Raw genomic sequence first — 22,812 nt, forward strand, 5'->3', positions numbered from 1 at the left:
TGCGCTCCCTCCGTCCTTGGCGACTTTCCTTCAGGGCGGATGTGAAGGTTCTTCTTGGTTTATCTGGGATTGAAAGGCAAGAAGACAAGAGTATCTTTCTTGCTGGCACCCGGTGCCTGCTCTTACGGAGACTCCCTCCTGCCCGAGTGATGGGGATTTCACGTCTCTACAGGAGCCCAGAGACTCCCCCTCCAGCACAAAGTCACCTGAAACGGCACCCTTCCAAGCTGGGTCCCTCTCAGTTTTTCTCCGAGTCATGTGAAGACCTGTAATTTGTGCGCTGGGTCGTTTACATTGGCCGTCCTGGGCTGGTCTGATAAGGGGCCCAGGGCCTTCAGCCTTTCTTCTCTGCCCTCCTTAACAATGGCTTCTGCCCGGCCGGGCGGGGCTCAGCGGTTGAGCATCGACCTAGGATTCAGGCAATCGGGGTTCAATTCCTGGTCAGAGCACATGCCCGGGTTGTGGGCTTGATCCCCAATGACTCTCTCATCATTGATGTTTCTGTCTGTCTGTCTGTCTCTCTCCTTTCCTCTCTTTGAAATCAATAGATATACTTAAAAAACAACAACAAAAAAACCCCCAAAGGCTTCTATCTTCAGGGTCATGTTGTAGTCCAAGACGGTTGCTAGAGCTCCAGCCATTACGTCTCCATCCCATGTAACAGGAGTGAGGCAGCGTGAAGCCTGGTGGACAGAAGGGTGCTTCTCCTAGACCTATCAATACCCTCTCCTGGAGTCCCTGTGACACTTTCATTTTTATCTCACGGACCAGGATGTCGTCACATGACCATATCCAGCTGCAAGAGGTACTGGGAAATGCAGCGGTTTAGGCTGGGGCTTTGCCAGCGTGAGTGGAATCAGTTCAGTGACCAGGGGAGTTGAAGAGGACGTGTGTTCGATGACAACTACCCATCCCTGCGATGACTGCGGGGAGGCGTGCGATATGCTGGGCTGCAGTTGAGTGGAAATTTCTTCTCTGTACATTTCAGAGATTTTTATATGCATATGTACATTGTGCGACTTCCTGTGTGAGACGTGTCGCATAATTATTTGATTATAGGCTTCTTTCATTTAAGAACATCACATGCAATGACTAGTCTAAGAAATAACTTTGAGGAAAGCTATATACGCGATGATCTCCGATGCCCTTGGTTACTAACAAGGCGTTGGGCGATCTAGATTAGGGGGTACCCTCTCTCACCAGAACCTTTGAGGGCAGCCCTGGTTCCCGTTCATTTTCTCCCCTCCTGCCGACCTCCAGGGCGCTCCTGACGACCTCAGGAATGACTCAGGAGCCCTCTGTGGGCATTGCCCTCTCTGCACTTCGGGGCCACGTGGGGATCCCTTCGCCACTGTCACATTTACTCACGTGTTGGTGGGTTTTTATTGAGATGAGATCATGGGGGTGTTAGGCAGCGAAGTCTTGATTTGATTCACATCAAGTGCGGATGTAATTGGAAGCAATCAGAGTGAAGTGTCCCATTTTAGGAAAAGCCCTTTATGCAGCGAAACTTAGTGACAGTGCAGTCATGATTGAAAGGGCCCGTTGTTAATTAAAGAAAGAGAGCGAGGGAACCAGAAAATGACGCTGCCATGTGTTCCCGTCATGTAGGCTCCGTGCTCGTGCCATTAACGGCACGATGATACATGGCGATGTCAGCATACAATTCGAAGTTTCAGAATTTCCAAGGACATCGCCACTCCATTCATAAAATCTTTTGAGGCCTCGCTATCTTTGAAGCCCTGCGCCTCGGTCCTTCAGAAGCTCGTTGTCAAGCAGAAGAGAGTCCAAGGAAAGTCGGCAAACAGTCCCGAGGGCTCCGCAGAGCGGCAGGTGGCGCAGAGGCGCCGGGGGCGAAGGGGGGCTCCGGGGACCACGTGCCTTGGCCACTGTGCTGAGGCTTGCGGGAAATTGCTCGACTGCTTTGGGCCTTAGTTTTCTGAGATGCAAACTGGAACAGAGGAGAGTTTCCAGCTCCCGGGCCGGCTTTCACTGGAGAGAGCCCACCTAGCGCTTCAGCCGGCCTGGGAGCATTGGGCAAGGCCTTTACTGAGGTCGCTGCCTCTCTTGTTACTCATATTATTTACTCTTCTTACTGTGTTTAGGGCGACAGAGCAATGGAGCTGCACAGAGGAGAAGGGGACAGTTGGGGGTGGGGGTTGAGTAAAGAATAGCTTCATACGATCGCAACTTTGGACTGAGCTGCAGGAGACAAAATGTCCTCGGAGAGGAGCATGTCTCAGTGGTCATCCAGGCCAGCCTGTCCCACGGCATCTCAGACCGCACGTGTGGTCCCTGACGGTTCTCTTAGTGGCAGCCAGCGGCCTGCTCAGCAAGTTCCAACCTGCGGATGTAGTTCTGTCTACATATTTAAATTGGAACGGTTCTCTCCCATTTCATGACTGTCCTCCGCAGTCCCCATAGGAGTTTCACCTGACGTATTTATGTGCTTACATACCTGACTGTTTCTTCTAGGTAAAGACGTCGCTACAAAGAGGCAGTGGCCAAACCCTTCAGAAGGAGTGAGGCCTGAACCAAATGACTCACAGTGAGTCAGGCGCCAGAAGGTGGAGAAGGGGCTGGAACGTGGGCCAGGTGAGTGACCAGGGCAAAACGCACAGAGCGAGAGTGTGCCACCTCCACGCATCCACTCACAGCTGATCACAGCTGTCCCTAACCACTGCATGGCCTTGGGCAAGTGACCCCCACCTCCTACAGCCTCCTCTTGCTTCCTTCCAGAAGGTAGGTGTGGGTTAATGGTGTCAAGATGATCACGTCCAGAGCCCTGATTCCAATTACCCAGCTCTCCAGAGACCTCATAGGAGGGCTCTGTCGGGAGAAAACGCATTTCTCCATCTATAGATCCACATATGCTATCCAGAAGCTTCTGGGGTTCTTGGAATTTCTTGTAAGAAGTCCCACTATCCAAAGAATAATTCACAAGGCCACAGTTTCTTTTAATAAGCAGTTACATCATCTTTCTAAATACCACCACCCGCAGCCTTGGTGCATATGGGTTGTTTGTAGAAGCGCAGTCTCTAGAGGTCACCAGAGGAATGTGGGCCATTCAGATGAAGGGGCCCTGCCTCTCTGTTGCCTTCCTCCTGCTCATAGAACAGAACAGCAGGGCTAGTTCTGATGGCAGTTTTGTTCTCATTTTTAAATTTTATTTATTTTTCAATTACAGTTGACAAACCATATTATATTAGGTTTGGGTGTACAACATGGTGATTAGACATTTATGTAACCTAGGCAGTGATCACCCAGCTAAGTCTCGCACCCATCTGACATAATGCATGGTTATTACAATGTTATTGACTATATTCCCTGTGCTGTACCATTTTCAGTACATACATGTGGCTGCTTTTATAGCTGGCAACCTTTCCTTCTTAACCCTTCAACTTTTCCATCCAGCCTTTCAACCCCCGCTCCCCTCTGGCAAATATGAATTTGTTTCTGGTTTTTTTGTTCATTTTATTATTTATTTATTTGGTTTTTTAGATTCCACATATAAGTGAAATTATATTGTATTTGTCTTTCTTTGTCTGACTTATTTCACTTAGCACAATACCCTCTAGGTCCACTTGTGCTGTTGCAAATGGCAAGATTTCATTATTTTTATGGCTAATATTTTGTTGTATGTATGTATGGCTATCATCAATAAATTAAGTTAGCCAGTCTGGATTAAAGTCTACATGTGTAATGATCCTATATTTTTATGGAACTTTCTATGTGGATATAATGAAATAGCAGCTGCCTGTCCTATAGTAAGGATGAAAAAGGTGTTGATGTCTTTGTTGTTTCTCTTCAATTCCCAGGAGGTTTCCATTCATTCAAGTCTTTTCCCCAAATGTAGTTAATTTATCTGCTAGGGCCTGGAAAACCTAATACCAGCAGATGAACTAAATTTTTTAATTAACAAATCTATATTGAACATTTATTTAGTTTATAAAACTGTGCTATGTACCATGGGAAATATAGAGTTGGACTTTTATTCTAAAAGAGCTTAGAGGAAATGGCAAAGCAGAGACACATGCAGAATTGAATGACCATAAAAGTCTATAGTGAGATTATGGGAAGGGTGATTTATGGTCATTTGGGATTCACGGATCAATAGTAGAATGCCTGGCATGTCTTCGAGCTCCTCGGGGCAGGCACCTCACATCACCTCTGCGTCCCCCATGCCTATAGTTTATGCCACATAGTGGGATATCGGTGAGTGTGTCTTAGGTGGATGGATGAGTAAGTCAATGACTGGGTTTTATTTTTTATTCTAGTGACCAACATGAGGTTCCCAGGCTCTCTGGTCAGCCATCTGAACAAGGCAAAGTGGTGATGGCTCTCTCCGCTCCATGGTGCCTGAAGCCTCAGCTGGAGGACTCCAGTGAGGAGGGCCCAATGGCCAGAACCATCTCAAGGCTCATTCATTCACATGCCTGGTGCTCCATGTGGGCTGTAGGCTGTCAATAATCAGGACACTTGCCTGTGGCCTCTTTGTGCGGCCTGGGTTTCCTTGCAACATGTAGGTTCTAAGAAGAGTGACATCTCAAGACAGAGAGACAGACAAGGACTGTATTCCCTTTACCTTCCTGGTGTCGGAGGTCGCACTGTATCACGTCTTGCCTCTTAAAGGTCAAGTCCGTAGTCAAGGTTTTGGACAGTACATATGGAACTAGCCCAACATTGTAGCCATTTTTGGAAAATCCTCCATCGATGTGACACATCTGAATGGGTAAATGAATGAATGACTTCTTCTGATTTCAGACTCGCTCAAGTTTGTGCTGAGGCGGGTAATTGGAAGAGATTTTTCAGCAACGTTGGGACAGGGAGGCCTGGGGACTGGAATTTGATCAGAATGTTGAAGATGCAGTAGAATTTGGAGAGTCAGCGGGGGAACCGCTTGTGGAGTTATGATGCAAAGGATTGACTCAAGGGAACACAGAGCAAACACATTAAACTGGAGAACTGGAAATATGAGAAAAATGTGACGGGAGACAGGACCAGAGGAACCCTCAGAGCTGAGGACCGTGGCCACGGAATGAGTTGCCACGAAACACCCACCCTGCCACTTTCCATCTACTGCCCAGAGAGGGTGGACAGACACGTGGGCCATAGTTGAGGTGAACATGCAGTGAATCAGCAACATCCACGTGACAGAGGGTGGGAGAGAGGAGCAGTCTTAGAAGGTTGGTTCCTACGATTCTGGGGATGAGGGAAAACCTACGAAAAAGACAATTACTCAGCTGCTTTTATTTAAAATGGCGCTTACATCTCTTCTTTCCCGAAGAAACAGACAAGGGGAAGCATGAATATGTCCATTCCCTTGATCACTGGAGGCCAACTGAGATGGAAAGTGCTCCCCGAGGAGAGCGAAGGAAGGTCACTGCGCTCCCCTGGCTCCATCCCCGGAGCCTAAAAAGCAGGCTGACTTGCGAGAAACTTTTTTATTTTTCCCTCCGATGCTAGTCGAATGTGCAGATCGAGGTACCAAAGTGACTGCATTAAAATGAAAGATGTCCCCCGAGTCCCTGCTCCCATCCCTACGCTCGCCCACTGCCTCCACCCTGGCAGGATGATAACTTTTTCTGGCCAACAAGGACCATCTTCCGTTATTATTTCCCTTTGTCTCTTTTCCTGTTTTCTAATGGAAACGTTCCAGTATCTGCTGGCGAGAAAATTAGCCATCTGAACTCTGATTCTCCCTCTCTCTCGTTTTCTTTCTTTCCGTGTCTCTCTCTTCTCATCAGATTAGCGAGAAAACTCAGCATCGCCTCTCTTTCAAGCTCTTGGCTCTGCACAGCCTGGTTAACACATGGAAGGGGCTAAGATTAAACCTTAATTTAACTCTGTCTCTCACCCACACGTCACCAGACTCCTGGCCCAGTCTGACTTTCAATCATTTTCTAAAAAGCCTGGAGGAGAGTGGCCCCACCATGCCCGTTCCTCCAATGTGACCTTCTCTGCCTGGTGGCGAAATCCAAGATGGAATTAGGCAGGAGAGGAGAGTGAGAAGAAATGAATATTTATTGAGTTCCTGGCATATGCCGGGCACTTTAAATGCATTATCTTTCTTGATAGAACAGCCCTAAAAATAAATATGATTTTCTTGCACCGATTGCCAATGTACCGATTGTCCCTGAAGCTGGATTAGTCACTGGCGTGCCCACTGGCCAGCACGATCCCAGTGATCAGGAATTCTCACAGTGGCTCTCCCAGTAGGTGCTGCCGTCCCCATTTTCAGACAGGAAACTGACGCTCGAAGGGGTTTAAATAACTTCATCCTTCACACATCCAGCAAGTGAGCGCGTTGGGACCAGAACTCGGCGCTGCTGTAGCTCCAAACTCAAGCTCCTTCAAGCTGCGGCCACAGTTTTAAACACCCGCACCACTGCCTAAAGCCAAATCAAGTCCTCTCCATCTCTCTTGAGGCCTCTTGGAATATCTGATATTTTCCATTCAAAATCAAAATTAAAAAAAATAATTGGCGGCCAAAATGTCTTCAAACGGCACCTCGATAGAATAGAGTCAGTCATTGGTTTTTTGGTTGTTTGTTTCTGCTTTTGGAAATTTGAGAATATTAACTGTAATAGGATCTGGCAATTACAAATGGTCCCAGAGGCCCGACCAGACCTGCCTCTGGGGTAGAGATCCAGTCCTTGGGAGAAAGAACGTGGGGCCCGAATTGGAGAGTAGCCAGGTGAGAGACCAGCAAGAAGATGCATCCAGGCGGGAGTCCAGTTTGTGTTCTGCGCGACGGGGAAGGGGTGTGATCTGAAAACCTTGCATGTCCCTTCCCAATCGGATCTCAATAGGAAGGCACCCATCTCTGCGCTGGAGTCCTCACGGGCCCTCCCCATCTCCTTAGGTCTTAGTGTCACACAGGGCTGGGCAAAATTGGGTTTACTGATGCCACTGAAGAGCTCCGTGCCCGTGAGCTGGAGCACAGCGAGTAGACTACAAGAATGTGCAGGTAATGAGGCCAGCGATGTGAGCTCTTACGAGGTGGTACCTAAGTGCACGGAGCCACCGTGACATTCTTTTGAGCTAATAAAGCTACTGCAAAAATCATCACCTATAACCTGTGTGCCTTTTTCCTTACAAACAGCTGTAAATCTACTTTTGCCATTTCCCTGTATATATATATATATATTTGAAATCATTTTAGAATCGCAAGAAATTGCAAATCTATTACATAGAGTCCTTGTGTACCTGCAACTCGCGTTCCCCCCGTGATTACCAGGAAATTGGCACCGGTCCTATTGGATGTCAGCGGTTCACACGCGCACATCTGTCGAGCATCCTTTGAAGCCATGTGACGCCCTCACAATGTGGAGCCCGGCGTGTTCTTCATCCTGCCCTCCCATCAGCACCTTCTTCCTCGCATTTCACCCTCAGCGGCCTTGACCTGCGTCTGTCTTGTTTGTGTACGTGTTCCCTGGATCCCAACCAGCCTTTTTCAACATTCTTGCCCACCAACGTCCTGCACCCAAAGCTGCTTCCGCGGTTCTTGCAGCCACACCACACCCCCGCTGCCATTTCCCATCACCTCCTTATAATTGTTTCCCCCAAGGTCACCTCCCTTTGGTAATCTGCCCATCTTGGAGGGCGGATGACTATCTTTCCCTCACAGTCATTTCTGTGCCTAAGTCCATGCCTGAGACCTGCCAGGGTCATAAATCTGCTTGTGGGAGAAACGACCAAAGCAACCTGAGATCTCAAGAGCTATTCTCTTCATAGCTTGAAGTGTCTCTTTAAAGAGAACCTCCTTCACCTTAAAAAGCTTCCCACTGAAAGATGATTAATTTGGGAATGAAAGTATATCTAGGAAGCAGTACCAGAAGAGAAGGAAGGGTCTATATACTCAAACCGCCACCACACTTAAGGCTCCATAGGACCGTTTCATCATTTAAGAGAAAGGCAAAACCACTGTGCATATAATTGAATTTAAATGGTGAAAATCATATACCCCCTCACTGTGCATTAGAGACACTACTTTAAAATTATTTCTAATATAAACACATTCTCGCCAGCCCTTTTCCCCCTTTTGCTCTTGCTCTCAGGCACAAATTACTGTTAAGTTGGGCTGAATAATGAATGAAAACAGTCAGTGTCGTTAATGACAAAGTGTAATATTGAGCTGATGAGACCTCTTGTTTGCAAAGCATTTTTTTTTTTTTTTCAAACATCCCTGCACCAGGACCACTGGCAAAATGATTTCTATTCAACAGAGTATCTAATTGAAAGATTATGAACCCATGGAAATGTAGACTAGTGGGTCTGATATCCTCAGCAAAAAGTAAGTAAAGAAAGTGACCTTCTCTTGGGGAGATAACACTTGCTGGCCCATGGCAGGCTCTCATTCAGAAGAGCTTCCGAGTTAGAGCTCGTGCGAGCTGCACTCAGATAAGCTCTTGGCTTATTAGTGTCCATCGTGGCATTGGGAAGGGTGCACTTGAGCAGAAGTTCATTTTTCCCTGTTACAGTCACTGAAGTGTGGCGTGCCCTGACATCAAGTCCCTGTCGGACTGGAACAACCTCCTTCTGTGTACAGTTCCCTGACCATGGCCATGGCCATTCCTTGATAACAGCCTTCATCTTCTGGCTCACTCTCGACTCGTCAGACACGTGTTCATGGAGATGTGAGGCTCATAGACATGAGCATCATCTTGGAGAGGACCATCCACTCCCCCAGGCCCACAGGATCTTGAGGCAGTCAGTAGGGTGCGGTGGGTCCAGGGTCTGAAGAATAGAGTCTAATGGAGGGCTGGGAAGCTCCAGGAGACCTTGACTTGACTTCCAGCTCTAGTACCTTCTAGCTTTATTTTACTTCCTAGCAAAGGAGGTGTCACTACTTCCCCCAATGTTTGGCTTTTATAGATAAAATCATTAAGACTTATAATGGTTAAATAACTTCTAATGGAGCTCCTGGAACAGTGTACTTAGAAGGTATGTGAAGAAGGAATGCTAGAGGTAGGAGGGCCATGGGTGTGTAAGACCAAAGACTATAAGAACTTTGGAATGTCTGCCATAACGAAAATCAAAATTCTAATTAACTAGGTCAAGCATATTAAATTGTGCAAAGAACTCGAGGTGCACCAGCTCCATTAAAAACATCACAGCTCCTCAATAAAGAAGATACTATGCATCTTCCCCATGCTTGGATGACAAATTGGAGGCTCAGAGATGATTAAATATCTTGTCCTAGTTCAGAGCGATGTCCGGAAACTGGCAGACCTGGGGCTTGAACTCAGGCCAGCCTGACTAGCACCCATTATATTGGAGCACACCCGTCACTTGTCAGTCTTATGGGTCGCAACATAATCAAAATTTCCAAGGAACATCTCTCTGACCTAATACATGTATACTTTCTCCCGTTCTGTGGTTATTGTTGTAATAATAAATAAACTTTCTCCTTTTGCCTTCGCCACTTCAAAGCTATGGACTAAATTCATTGCTCAATCACAGTAATTTTATCAGCCCTCAAATTAAATGTGTTCTCCTAGCCTTCTAATGGATTTTAAATTCCAGGTTTCATTTTCACTGATTTAAGGATGTTTTATTACAAGCACTTCTTCTGGGGTCCTTTTTTGAGGAAATCTATGCAAAGAAGATGACCTTTCTAATCAATTAACCTTGTCTTGTTGTCAGGTAAGATCAGCTTGTAGATCAGGAAACAAAGGAAGTCAAAGGACATGCCCAAATACGTGAACTGGTAAATTCTGGAACCGAGACAACTCCTAACTACCCCCCTTGTCTACGTTCAGTGATTACTCCGTTTTATCAGGTTGCCTTTTGCATGCAGAGAGTATATATTATTTTTTAAATTAAATTTCAGAAAGATGTTCATAATCAAAAGCAGACAGGTCCCTGAGTGACCACAATGAACAGAGGTCATATCCATCCTTCATGAGAAATAAAATGTAGCTGTGGTTGCCTACCGAGATTTGATGCTTGCTTTTTATTCCAGAGAAAGCCGGCCTCTTCTGACTGGAACAGCCTCCCTCCCTCCGTGTACAGTTCCCTGACCGTGGCCATGGCCATTCCTTGATAACAGGCTTCATCCTCTTGCTCATTCTCGACTCGTTACAATCCATTAGCAACCCCAACCCCCTGAAAGCCTGCTGTTCTAGTCAGGGTTCTCCAGGGAGACAGAACCAATAGGCTGTGTGCATATATAGAGAAAAACATTTTGTCTGGGAAGCTCTTTATTTCACCATCTATCTTGAACAATAGCCCTGCTGGATAGAGTAGACTTGGTTTCAGATCCTTGTTTTGCATTACCTTGGATACTTCATGCCATTCCCTTCTGGCCTGTAGAGTTTCTGATGAGAAATCAGCTGGCAGCCTTATGGGAGCACCTTTGTAGGTAACAGATTGCTTTTCTGTAGCTGCCTTTAAGATTCTCTCTTTGTCTTGAATTTTTAGCATTTTAATTATGATATGTCTGGGCGTGGGCTTCTTTGGATTCTTCTTGCTTGGGACTCTCTGTGCCTCCTGAACTTGTGTGACTTTTTCTTTGACCAGGTTAGGGAAGTTTTCTGCCATTATTTCTTCAAACAGATTCTCTAACCCTTACTTATTTTCAACTTCCTCTGGCACTCCTGTAATGCAAATATTGTTACATTTCATGTTGTCTCACAGCTCCCTTAGACTGTCCTGTTTTTTAATTGTTTTTTTCTTTTTGGGTCTCTGATTGAGTGATTTTTTTTCTACCCTGTCTTCTAATTCACTGATCTGATCCTCAGCTTCCTCTAATCTGCTGTTTATTCTTTCCACTGTATTCTTTATTTCTGCTATGTCATTCTTAATTTCCTTCATAGTTTCCATATCTTTTTCCATCTGTTGAGCATCCTTACAATCAGTATTCTGAACTCAATATCTGAGAGATTGCTTATCTCCATTTCATTTAGCTCTTTTTCTGGACACTTTTCTTGTTCTTTCATTTGGGGCTTGTTTTTTGGTCTTCCCGTTTTGACTACCTTTTTGGGTTTGTTTCTATGTAGTAGGTAGATCTGCTAGGACTCTCAGTCTTTTTGGAGGGTCTATGGCACAGGACAACATCAGATGCAGTTTGTGACTGGCCCTGAATACCCTGTTTGGAGCTATCAACAACCCTAGTCTTGAGGTCTCCTCTGCTGGGGCTGGGTGCATTTTGACAGGACCAAAATGCACGCCAAAGTCTGCTTTTCCAAGACCTGTGTACCAAAGTATATCAGACAAAGACTCAAAACACTCTGAGGTTGGCCTCTGCCTGCAGACTGATTAACCTGATTCTCTTAATGAGCCTCAGTCTGTAGAAGCTCCACAGGGTGGGGCAACTGGTTGTTATCAGTATCTTAACAAGCCTCAGGCAGTAGAAACTCCTCAGGGCAGGGCTAGAGGCATTCCAGCAGGGTGGGGCAATTACTTCCCCCCTCAGGCAAGAACTGAACATTTTCCCCCCAAGAAAGATGTCCTCCAGAATCTGGGGGAATGACTTGGCACAGGAATCCAGATGGGTGTCCTCTGATCTCACTCTCCAGAGCCTACAACCCCAGACTCTCCCTCCACAGCTCCAGTCTGCTCTCCTCCCCCTCCACCAGAGCCCGAGGTGAATGGCTACACATGAAACTTTGTATGTTGGCTCTGTAAGAGGGGGCCTGCATTTCCAGGCGTCTCTCCCTAGGAGACAGAAGCCCTGCTGCTTTTCACAGCCAGATATTATGTTGGTTCCTTTGTCAGTTCTGGTGCTCTGGGCTGGGAAGACCAGCCTGGGGTTTTGGACCCAGAGTCATCAGTGAGAACCCTCCACAGCTGAGATATCTCTCCGGACCTTCAGCTGCTGCCTGTGGGAGTCCGGCCAGCCCTCTCGAGCCTCTGCACTTCCTACCAGTCTCTATTAGGCCTCCAATTTTCCTCCTTGGTTATGAGGGTGCTCTCCGGTTTCTCTTCAGTTGGTTTCCAGAATGGCTTTTCTATGTTTTAGTTATAATTCCAGATTGGTCCTGGGAGAGTATCAGTGTAGCTCCCACTCAGTCCGCCGCCACTTTGGATCTCCTGGAGAAAAAAACATTTTAAGGAATTGACTCAGGTAATTTTGGAGGCCGTCAAGTTCAACATCTTCAGGGTAGACCAGCAGGCTGGAGACAGGGAAAAGTTGTATTTTGAGTCATAGTCTGTTGGCAGAAACCCCTTTTCTTCCAGGGAGGTTGGTGTAGTTTTTTCTTCTTAAGTCCTTCAACTGATTGCTTGAGTACCACCCACATTATGGAGGGTAATCTGCTCTACTCAAAGTCTACTGAGTTAATCACTAATTCTGTCTAAAAAGCACCTTCACAGAAATACCCGGAATAATATTTTATCAAATATATGGGCACTGAGACCCAGGCAAATTAACACAAATTAACCATCTTACCTGGTTATATCCAGTTGTTCACTTTCTCTGCATCTGCTCCCAAGGAGATGGTTATGGCTGGACATTGTTGCAAAATGAGGCTGAGTGGATGAATTTCATTAAGTGACTGTGCGTCTGAAATAGGCATTTAATCTAACTACACAATCCAACCTTGCCATGTGAATTCACTTTCCCAGATCTAGAGCTGATCGTTTCACAGCTGCTTTTCTCAAATACCCACCCACTTCCACCACATTCTCTACTGATGACCTCACCTGCCATTTCAAAGAAGGTCAACACAATCACATACAAACTCTCCACCTTCATTCCCCAGCGACACTGGCCTGCCTGTGTCTGCATCCACAATGTCTGGTTCCCCCACATTTGATGGGAGGAGCACCCATTCCATCCCTAAGACAAACTTCTCTTGTGCACACTGTCCCATAACCTCTTGCTTTCTCAAGGACTAAAATCCTCTAATATTTCTTTTTTCTATTCAGCATCATCAGTTTTTTAAAGTCTACCAGACCATTCTCATTGGCCGACAAATTTGCCATATGATACCCATCCAAAATGAAATCTCCCATGCGCTCACTTCCCTCCAGCGACCATAACTTTTCTCTAGGTCTTCACAGCAACACCCCCACCCCAAGAGTTTTCTATAAAGTGACTGTGGGTGTACCTCCTCCCTCATTCACCTGTCACTTCCTCAGTAAGCTCATCCTAGCTAAAGACCTCATTCCCAGTGCTGTACTGTCCCCTGTATGTTTCCTCTTTACACCCAGTCACTTAATGGAATTATTATGATGTATGTTTGTATCTATTAATGTACTTACTCATGCGAATGCTAATTGTCTATCTCAGTCCCCTAGGATCTAAGCAAATTGAGGGTGGGTCCTCGGACGTTGTACACAGCCCCTGCGTGCCCACCACCATCCGACTATTCCATGGCCTAGTGGCCACTCATTCCAGGCAAACTGCAACCAGCTTGCGTTCTTACCTAGAAGAGAAACGGGGCTATTACAGAAGAGCATCCAGTTTGCAGAAACGCGTTTCTGGCTCAAACAGCACTTACCCATTTCCATAACCCAGCAGGCGCCTCGCTCCCGAGTCTAACACACCTGCAAGCTCAGATTTGCTGGAACACTGGGGAGGGTAGCTGCTAAATAGCCTTCCCCGGGTGGGGGGGGTGCTTCCAAGCAGAGGAGCCGCCTCCACCGAAGGCCAGCTCCCACCCCCAGCTCTCGGGGGGAAACTGCCTGTAGCTTTGAAAGAGATAACACTTCCGGGGTGGCTCCGCACTGTTGCTGTAGCCGTTGGTTTGGCTTATGTTTTCAGGCACCCCTGCCCTGCAAGGTTACCAAAAAATAAAATCTTGCATCCTGCCCCAGCAATGGCAGCCTACAGCGAACATCCTACACATTTATGTTGTTTCCTCGGGATGATTTTCCGGATGCTGGTCTGTGGGGTCCGGGGGTACACACGTTTTTGAAGGTTTTGAAACAGGATGCCAGATCGCCCTCCCCCATCCTGGCTGAGAGGCACACGCCCGGCCTTGCCTGCGGGTGGTTTTCTCTCTGGCTCTGCAATGTGAACACGGGGGTCCTCTCCTCCACCGGGGGGCGGGGGGCAAAGCTGGCTGGCACTGCCTCTCCCATTTCCACAGGTGCTGAACCCTTCCTAACACCCCGATTGCAAGGCCCACTCAAAGTAAGTGGAAGGCAACCCCAGCCGCCCCTCACCCGACCTTGCCAGGGCTCTCCTGAGGTGAGCAGGGGGGAGGCACGCTCCCCACCCCGGGGCCCCTGCTCCGCACCCTCTCCTTTCTCATGCCATGTCCTCCCCGCAGCCCCACATAACGGACACGTTTTCAGCTTTCCCAGGTCGGGGAGCTTATCAAAGGCAGTGGGGGGCTCCCGCAGAGCTAAAGTGAATCAGGCGGCTTACTGCAGAGTCCATCAGCAAGGACTTGTGTCCCCTTCCCGGACCACGGCCTCCACCAGGCGCTGGGAAACGAAGCTCCCGCACACCCCAGACGGGCCTCCCCCAAGCTGGGGGAGCTGGGGGACTGGGGGAGCTGGGGGAGCTGGGGGAGCTGGGGGAGCTGGGGGAGCTGGGGGAGCTGGGGGAGCTGGGGGAGGCAGGTGGGTTTTCTTTTCCTTCCCTCCCCGTTTTACTATTATTTTAGGAAAGATGGGCTGAGGATGCACTGCCATGAGGATCCACGGGGCCAAGGTCGCTGTTAGCTGTGGGCTGAAGGGGTGGCGCAGCTCCGTGCATCTCATTGCCCGCACCTGCCCCATCGGGTGGCTAATCTCCGCACAGGTCCTGGGGGCACGTCATTCATCATAAGGGGAACCGCGCCCACCGATGGCCCACAGTGAGCGCCAGACCCTCGGCCGGGGCTGGGTAAGGGCTGTGCAGCCGCGTCCTCACAGCTCATGAAACCGTAGCAGCCAGTTTCAGATGGGGAAACTGGGGCTCAGGAAAGATGACCACCCCCGTCCAAGTCCTTGGAAGCAGAGCTCAAGGATCACCGGTCCGAGTGGCGCACAGGGCGTGTGTGAGAGAGAGAGAAACGCAGCCTCGGGCTCCACCCCAGGCTGGGGATTTGCACTGTGACAGGATCCCTGGGTGACTTACGAGCACATGACCGTTGGCGATACCATAAGCTGGGCCACGCAGGGAGCCGGGCGGGCGCCTACTGGAAGCAGTGCCCACACCGGGGTTTCTTTCTGCCGTCAGGGCTGTTCTCATGTAGCTGTCGGGGGAGAGAAGTGGCCTGGCTTCCAGGGGGAGCCCCTGCTGTGGAGCCACCCGGCCATCGTCCTGCTGGGGTGAGTGTGAGCGTGAGCGTGAGCGTGAGTGTGAGTGCGTGTGCTGGGCATTTCCTTCAGGGCAGGACGACAGCCACCCGTCTCACACCATCTCTGCTGAAATAAGGTATAAGAGCAAAGTTGTCCCCTGCAGAGAGAACGGCGCCTGTGGCCGCTCATCAGTGACGCTAGGGGATTCTTGTTCCGTCATTAGGACACAGACGCTTTGTCTGGCCCCGTGTGCCGGTGGCAACAATCACAACTCGCGGGCGATTACGGTGCCCATCCATTGGCTTGCCTGCTGATCCTACAGAATATCACATAAACGACGGAAAATAATCCCAAGGCGTTTGGTCACGCAGCCTCCCATCCTCACTCCCCCGCCCTCCCGTGGCTTTGACAGAAGGGACCGAGTCTGGAAATCCCCGGACCACTCGGACCTTCTGCAGCGCCTGTGCCCGGCTCCGTGTGGGTTTTGTAGCACAAACTTAGAGCTTATTTGGAGAATCTTTACTGCTTACGGGAAGTCATTTCCCCTGTGATGTCACAGTCACACCTATGCCCTGGGAGGTGTTTGGGACTCTCCCAGTCAGTCTTTCTGCGTCTCCCAGGTCACCGTCCGCGCCCTGCTGGCTTCTGCCTGGCCACAGGCCACGGTGGCGAGGTTTACAGAGAGCGCCCCGCCCCGAGTCCGCCTTGTCTCTTGTCGGCCCGTTTTCCTTATTTTCCACTTTTAATGCATCAGCGTCCGCCTGCAGAAACGCCAGACAGCAGCCTCCCTTCCTCAATAACCAACACGCCCGGCCTCGGGCCCCGCGGGCTCCGGAGCCAGGAGGCGGCGCGGAATGAAGCCCTTTAACTGAGCACTTACTAGATGCACACACAGAGGCACTCGACAGGCGCTCACACACGCAGACACACACGCATATGCTGTTACTGATTCCGCATGCGACATCTGCCACGACAAAACCCACCCTCCAGCTTAGAGCAGGGAGCGTCCGTTTGCTAATGAAACGGCTAAACCCTCTAACACGCGCCCCGGGTCGATGGCGACAGCCCCAGGACATGCGGACGCCTCTGTCCAGGAGGGGGAATCGTCCTTCTGGAAGCGCCCCTCACCCGCATCTTGATTCCCTTCTCTGGTTCGGCTGGTCTCCCTCCTCTGGCTGCTGGTCGTCCCGTCTCTCCCTAAGATGTCACTAAACTGGGACCCCCGAGCGTTTCTGTCCATTCTGAATACCAGTGGCCCCTTGGAGATTTTTGAGATGCTCGGATTGAAAAAACATAAATACAAGGGAGGGGTTACTTCCGAAGCATGACATTTTGAATCTGGCTTACTGTCATTGTCTTCTTCTTGCCAGTGGGATTTTGTACTGATTACGGCCTTGCGGCCTGCTGTCGGCCCCTAGGGAACCCTGCGCACGCGGAGGACAAGCACCCGAACCAAGTCCACCGGCGAGCAGGTGGCGACAGGTGTTTCCATGGTGAACTCTTGGGATATAAAGCAACGGGTTTACCCTGTGTCGGGAGCGAGATCGGGAGGAGATTAACGCCAGGAGGCTGGGGGTAGCTGCTGGGCGTCGCCGCCCCCTTGAAGAAGGAACATTCCATCTGTGGACCAGAGTTTATAAGAATCCCGGCTGCCGCGACATTGCACACGGGGGTGTCCTAGAAAATGCATGACGCCTGGGGCTCCAGAGGGAAAGGGTGGTGCTTTGTAGCATTTGCTGATCTCTGTAGTGCAAGTACGGTCACCACAGGTGATTTCAAGCCACCAAAGGGATGTTGCTGAACTCAGACTTGGTAAGTGAGGCACCCAAGTGGCTCCTGTGAGAGGGGGCGCGGGGCGCATGGGCCCCAGCCCACCCCTGTCTTGGGGTCTCTGTTGCACTTTCTTGGGTAGCACCTTGGGATAGTTTGAGAATCCTCCAGGAAGGAGACACCAAAGCTGCCTCTGAGCCGCAGGAGACTGATTAACCCAGGGACATGTTCGTGAATAATAAAGGAGAGGGAACAGGAACAGGGAGTGTTCAGGGATGCGGGTTTGGACCCCTGTGAAAACAGTCGAGGGAGAGGGGCGGGGAGGGAACCGCGTCAGCTCAACTCTGAGGAAGCCCTGCCCCGGCTGGTGGGGCCCCGGGGCCAGGGTCCCCGCGGTGGAGCTCTCTCAGCGGCAGAAATGGCCCGGTCCCCAAGAGAACCACCGGCTATTGGCCGGGGGCAGCCAAGAGAGGGATGGCTGGAGTGTGGGCACCACGCAGGACCTGGACCCAAGGCGCGGGACTGGAATGTCCTAACCCCAAAGGAGATCTGAGCAGCGCCTTCCCGGCTACCGTATGTCGGAGCCCACAGGGATGGCGGGAGAGGCGGCCTGGGGCCGGTGACCCACAGAGCTCCTGTGTCGGCATCCCGGGGGTTATATAGGAAAAATACAACTTTCTGGGACTTTTGGGCCTGTGGAATCAGACTCTGGGGAAATTCCATCTTTTTTTTTTTTTTTTAATCCTAGAGATTTTCTTTCTTAAATATATTTTTATTGATTTTAGAGAACGAGGGCGGGAGAGGGAGAGAGAGAAACATCAGTGTGAGAAAGAAACATCGGTGGGTCGCCTCCGGTATGTGCCCCGACCAGGACTGAGCCTGCAGCCTGAGCATGTGCCCTGACGGGGAATCAAGCTGGCGACCTTGGGGTTCTCAGTACGAGGCTCGTCCAGCTGAGCCACGGTGGCCAGGAAGTTACATTTTTAACGGGAAATGTTTTTTGGCTGATCAAGTTGAAAAAAAGACAAGTACTGTTTGGGGGTCAGATCTTGCCTTTTAACTTGGAAGAAAAAGTCACCTGCGTTCCCCTACGTGCAATTTCTTCGTCACCAAGAGGATGAGACGATGGGACGCTCTGGGTTTTAGTTTTTACTCTAACCTCTTTTCCGTCTGAAATTCTGACAGTGCAGAGTGCGGGTGGGCTGTGCACCTAGACGCTCCTTGCCACTGCAGGACTGGGTATCACTAAGACCAACAGTCTTGGCAATAACTCAATTGTCTAACCATAAAAGATAAACTGTTCACTTATCCGTGGTTTCGCAATACCGGACACCTCAGGGTCACACAGGAACTTAAAAAGTACCGAGGACTTTTTAAGGTGTCGCATCTCAGTGACCCTGAATCACTTGGTCTGGGGGCAGGGTACCTACCCAGACACTGGAGTTTTCCAAAAGCCCCCCCACCTCATTCCAGGAGGCAGCACCCCAAACATGATAGAGTGCTACGAAATCAGAAAGCTGATCTTCCTGAGCCCTTAAATAACATACAAAATGCTTCTATTAAGCCTAAACAGCAAGAAACACCAACAACGTCAAATACATATGCATCGGTGAAAGGGGGGGAAGGAAATATAATACAAGGCCGTCTGTTGTTTCTGAGCGTTCAGTTTATGGATTTTTAAAGTTATTTCTATTTCTGTACTTGGAACACTTTCCTCCACGAGTGTGTACGATCCTACTGACGATCGCAAGGAAAAGATGTACGAGGAACCGTGACCACCTGCGGGCAGACGACCCCATCCGGAGTGAAAACGCCGAGTCAGGGACCCTGCCGTGACCCCCTCCAGCCTGGGCAGGGAGCGTCGCCCGCGTTCGGGGCCCTGCGGCACAGCGGCTGCGCCTTCCCGTCGCGGCATCTGCGGCCCCTGGTGCCGAGCGTGGTGTGCAGGTGGCGCTTGCTAACTCTCTGTTAACTCCCTGGCATTTAGGTGGAATGTAAGCGGACCCGCGGGCGCTTCATGACCGGGGGCAGCAGCGCTCGGGCCTGTTTGCCGCGGGGCCCTGATGCGGAGCCTCTGCGCGCCCCTCCGGCCCGAGCGGCATTTTAACGCGTCTTTGGAGGGCTTCAAGCTTAACTGCAGCGTCATCCCTTCCACGCTGCCTCAGCCTGGCTTTTACGACCCATCCACGCGCAATAAAGCATCCAAACAGCTTTTCCACGTCACCTTCAATGAACCCGGAGCCGGCCGCGGCGTGGCCTCCCCCGTGCGCGGCCCAGGGCTCCGGCTTTCATCCTACCAGGCGGGGTGGGTCGGGTGATAAATACCTGTCCCCAGAGGCTGAGTGTGATAAACTGTCCCCCAAGGTGTCCCCTCACCCCTCATAAGCGATGAAGCCAGAGGGAGAGCATTCCAAGAGGTTATGTTCACCTCCTAATTCTACCGATTTCCCAACCTTGAGATTCGCACCCCTCGCCCGCCTCAGCTCCCAGGTGATTAAACTCCCGGCAAGAGCACACACCCCTTTTGACACAGTGGTTGTGTAATGCTGACGTTGCTGTGATTCGTGTTTGTGTGAAGGAAGCTAGTGAATTTGAGCCTGTGGGTCTGAATCAGAATTAATGCAAAAAAAAAAAAGACGTCCTTAGGCAAAGCACAGTCCCTGGTTTCAGACGCTAATGATGGGCTTGCCAGGAGTGGTGGGTAACACACCTCAGAGCATCTCCAAGCTCAGGCTCCTCATCTCCAGAATAAACACAGACGCACTGATAGAAATGTTTGCCTTTTGTTTTTAAGTCATTCTTAGTACTATAGATGCCACACACCGATCCAGTTCATTGGTTAATTTATTTAGTCAAGGTTTACTGGGTGCACCTCAGGCAGGGACCATCCTGGACACCAGGATAGTGCCAGCCCCAGACCCCGGCACCTGGGGGTGCACATTGAGCCCTGTGCCCTAGGGGGTCCTCCTGAGCCCTCCTCCAGCTCACCCATCCCCTCAAGGTGAGGACTTCCAGGGGCAAAGGGAACAACCCATCTAGAGCCCACTTCTACCCAAGTCCCTAGAACTCCTTGCTAACACCTCCAACCTAGAATAATAGCTTTAAAAGTGAGCATTGTTTACTGAAGTTCATTCAAACAATATTTTAAGCATCTACTGTGTGCTAAGTACTTTTCTCAGAATTGGGAACATGGCTTCTTTTTCTAAATATGTTTTTAAAATTGATTTCAGAGAGGAAAGGAGAGGGAAAGAGAGAGAGAAACATCAATGATGAGAGAGAGTCATCTATCATCTGCTTCCTGCAGGGCCCCCACCTAGGATCAAGCCTGGAAGCCGGGCATGTGCCCTGGCAGGGATTTGAACCGTGATCTCCTGGTTCAAGGGTCGACGCTCAACCACTGAACCACACTGGTCAGGAGGGAACATGGGTTTAAACGAAGCATAGGTTCTGCTCTGAAGCAATGACTAAGGAACGCGTACAAAAGCAGCCAGGAGCAAAGCAACAGGCAAGCTCTTTCCAGAGACATGTAGAGTTTTAAAGCCAAGGACATCAAAGCTGAAGGTCATTCCTAATCCTTTGCAGAGGAGGGAAGCAGGGGGTAGAAGGTGTGGAGTCAAGAGAGAAGGCGGCATTCGCTTGGCCATTGAAGTTTGGATTGGATTGGATCATGCAGACGTGGATATTGGGGGATATCAGGGGGCTGGGCACCTTGAACGGGCGAAGGCGAGGAGGAGGGAAGCTGGACTGACTGGATCCGTGTGGCCAGCGCAGGAGGCATGGACAGTGTCAGTGGGGGACAGATGGGAAAACGGTAGGCAGTGTCCCTTTGAAGAGCTGTGACCACCAGCAGGTTTATCCCACTAAAAACAAATCAGCTCATACATTTGGCTTTAAAATCGGGTCAGCGGGATACAAAGGCTCATTCTGCCACTCATTCACTTTAATAACATATTGTCAGTGTCCCCCATGTGCCAATCCGGTCCTAAGTTTGGGGGGATAGAAGTGTCAAAAGAGCTGAGCCTAATCCTTGCTCTCAGGAGCCCCCGGTCTAATAGGGAGGGGGAACCGGCACTAAACAAATGCGTGTGCAGACAATCGGCTATGGACACGGTGACGGGACAGCGGCGGTTCAATGGGGAGAGAGCACCTTGAGCGGCGTCGCCCGGAGGGATGTTCTACGAAGTCGGAACGTTCTGTCTGCAATAGGACAGCCACCAGCCACAGTGGCTGCTGAGCGCGTGGAACGTGGCCAGTGACACTGAGCACCTGTATTTGAAATTTTAGTTTAGTTTAATCAATCTGAATTTCAGTGGCCACATGGAGCTAGTGACCATTATACTTTCCTTATTTACCTGTGCACGGAATAATTTTGAAGCCTCTTGACTGGAGAAACCCTTTCAGTCTGCATGGCTTCCTTCGCCAGACGTCTGCTGTGTCCTAGCCCTGCGGCCCTGGATGCCTCAGCAAACACCCTTGCAGGATGCGGTGCGACAAGAGCGTGGGAAGGGCTGATAGCGAACTGCTATAGTGTCTGGGGAGTCGAGAGGCTGCCATCTCCAGTGTCACTTGTCCTGGCTCTAGAAGGAGACCAGGGCCACTCGCTAGCAAGTTGCCACTTGTTGGGGACCCACTGGGAGGTCAGTGCTTTGCAAGCTTTGTCGCATCAGCCTCCCAAAAACACACGGAGCAAGGCTGATACCTCTGTACAGATAGGAGCATCCTGAACAGTTTATGAGACCTGCCTGAGGGTCCCCAAGTGGTGAACTGGAACCTGACAGTCACATTCACAACCTCTGACCCCAGACCTCCCCCACATGCCTTTGAGACAGGCTCACTTCTGTTTGATACCTGACATGTTTGTGGTAGCAAGCTACTGAATGTTGGGACTGTTTGTTATACAGCATTAGTGACCTGATTGCTGACTAATACACACTTGTGTATTAGCACTATGTTGTGATCATTTTTCAGTCGAGAAAGGTTAAAAAAAATGATGTATTAAGCTTCTACTCTGTGCCAGGACTGTGTTTTTAACCTCGTATTTAGGACTGCCTTGCTTCAATTATTTTAATATGCAACTCTCTAAACTCAGCACCCTTAAAAAATTGTTTCCAGTAATTGTAGCTTTTATTGTATAATAAATAAATATTCGATATCACCCTAAACCCCTCAACTACATCTTGACGTGTCTTGGAGAGCTCCCTCAAGTCTGTCTGGTGTGTGTGTCTCTGCTGTTTATGATTAATTATTCTGGCTTTAGAAGTCACCAAAGGCTCTGCTTACAGTCTTTCTAACTACTCGGTATCCATTGTGGCATTGTTTCATCCCAACACATACTTGGAACAAAAGGAAAAAATAAAACATAGAATCTAAACTTCCTTATGTGGGAGATAGGCAACTTCTGTTGCTTCTCTTTCCGGGGAAGGGGGAAGGCAAGGAGGGGGGTCTTTTCTTCTTATGAATAGAAAGGCAGGACTGACATAGGAAAGGTACTTCAAGAGCTGAACTCCTCCACTGAGCACCAGTGCAGAGATATTCCGTATATCTTTAAATGTTTTATATACCCCAGTCATATATAATTTATTATGTTGTGAAGCTGAGTCTTTCTTTGAAAGAAAATTTTACTGTCAGAGCCTGGGGTGCTTTAGTTTGATGATTTAAAACTCCCAATGCACTTGTAGCAAATAGCAGGTTTTTATGGCAGTGTGTTTGTCCAAGGGGTCAGCTTTCAGCAAGTAGGAAATTTCCTCAGTAAAATTATTGCAAAGAGAAAAATATATCTCCCAGCCTAATTCTTCCTGCAGAAAATGCAGGCACTGGGTGTCCATCATTCAAGAGGGCACTGGGCAGTGGGGCTGCCCACTT

The sequence above is a fragment of the Miniopterus schreibersii genome, assembly GCF_964146895.1.
Source record: "Miniopterus schreibersii genome assembly, chromosome: 1".
Classification (NCBI taxonomy): Eukaryota; Metazoa; Chordata; class Mammalia; order Chiroptera; family Miniopteridae; genus Miniopterus; species Miniopterus schreibersii.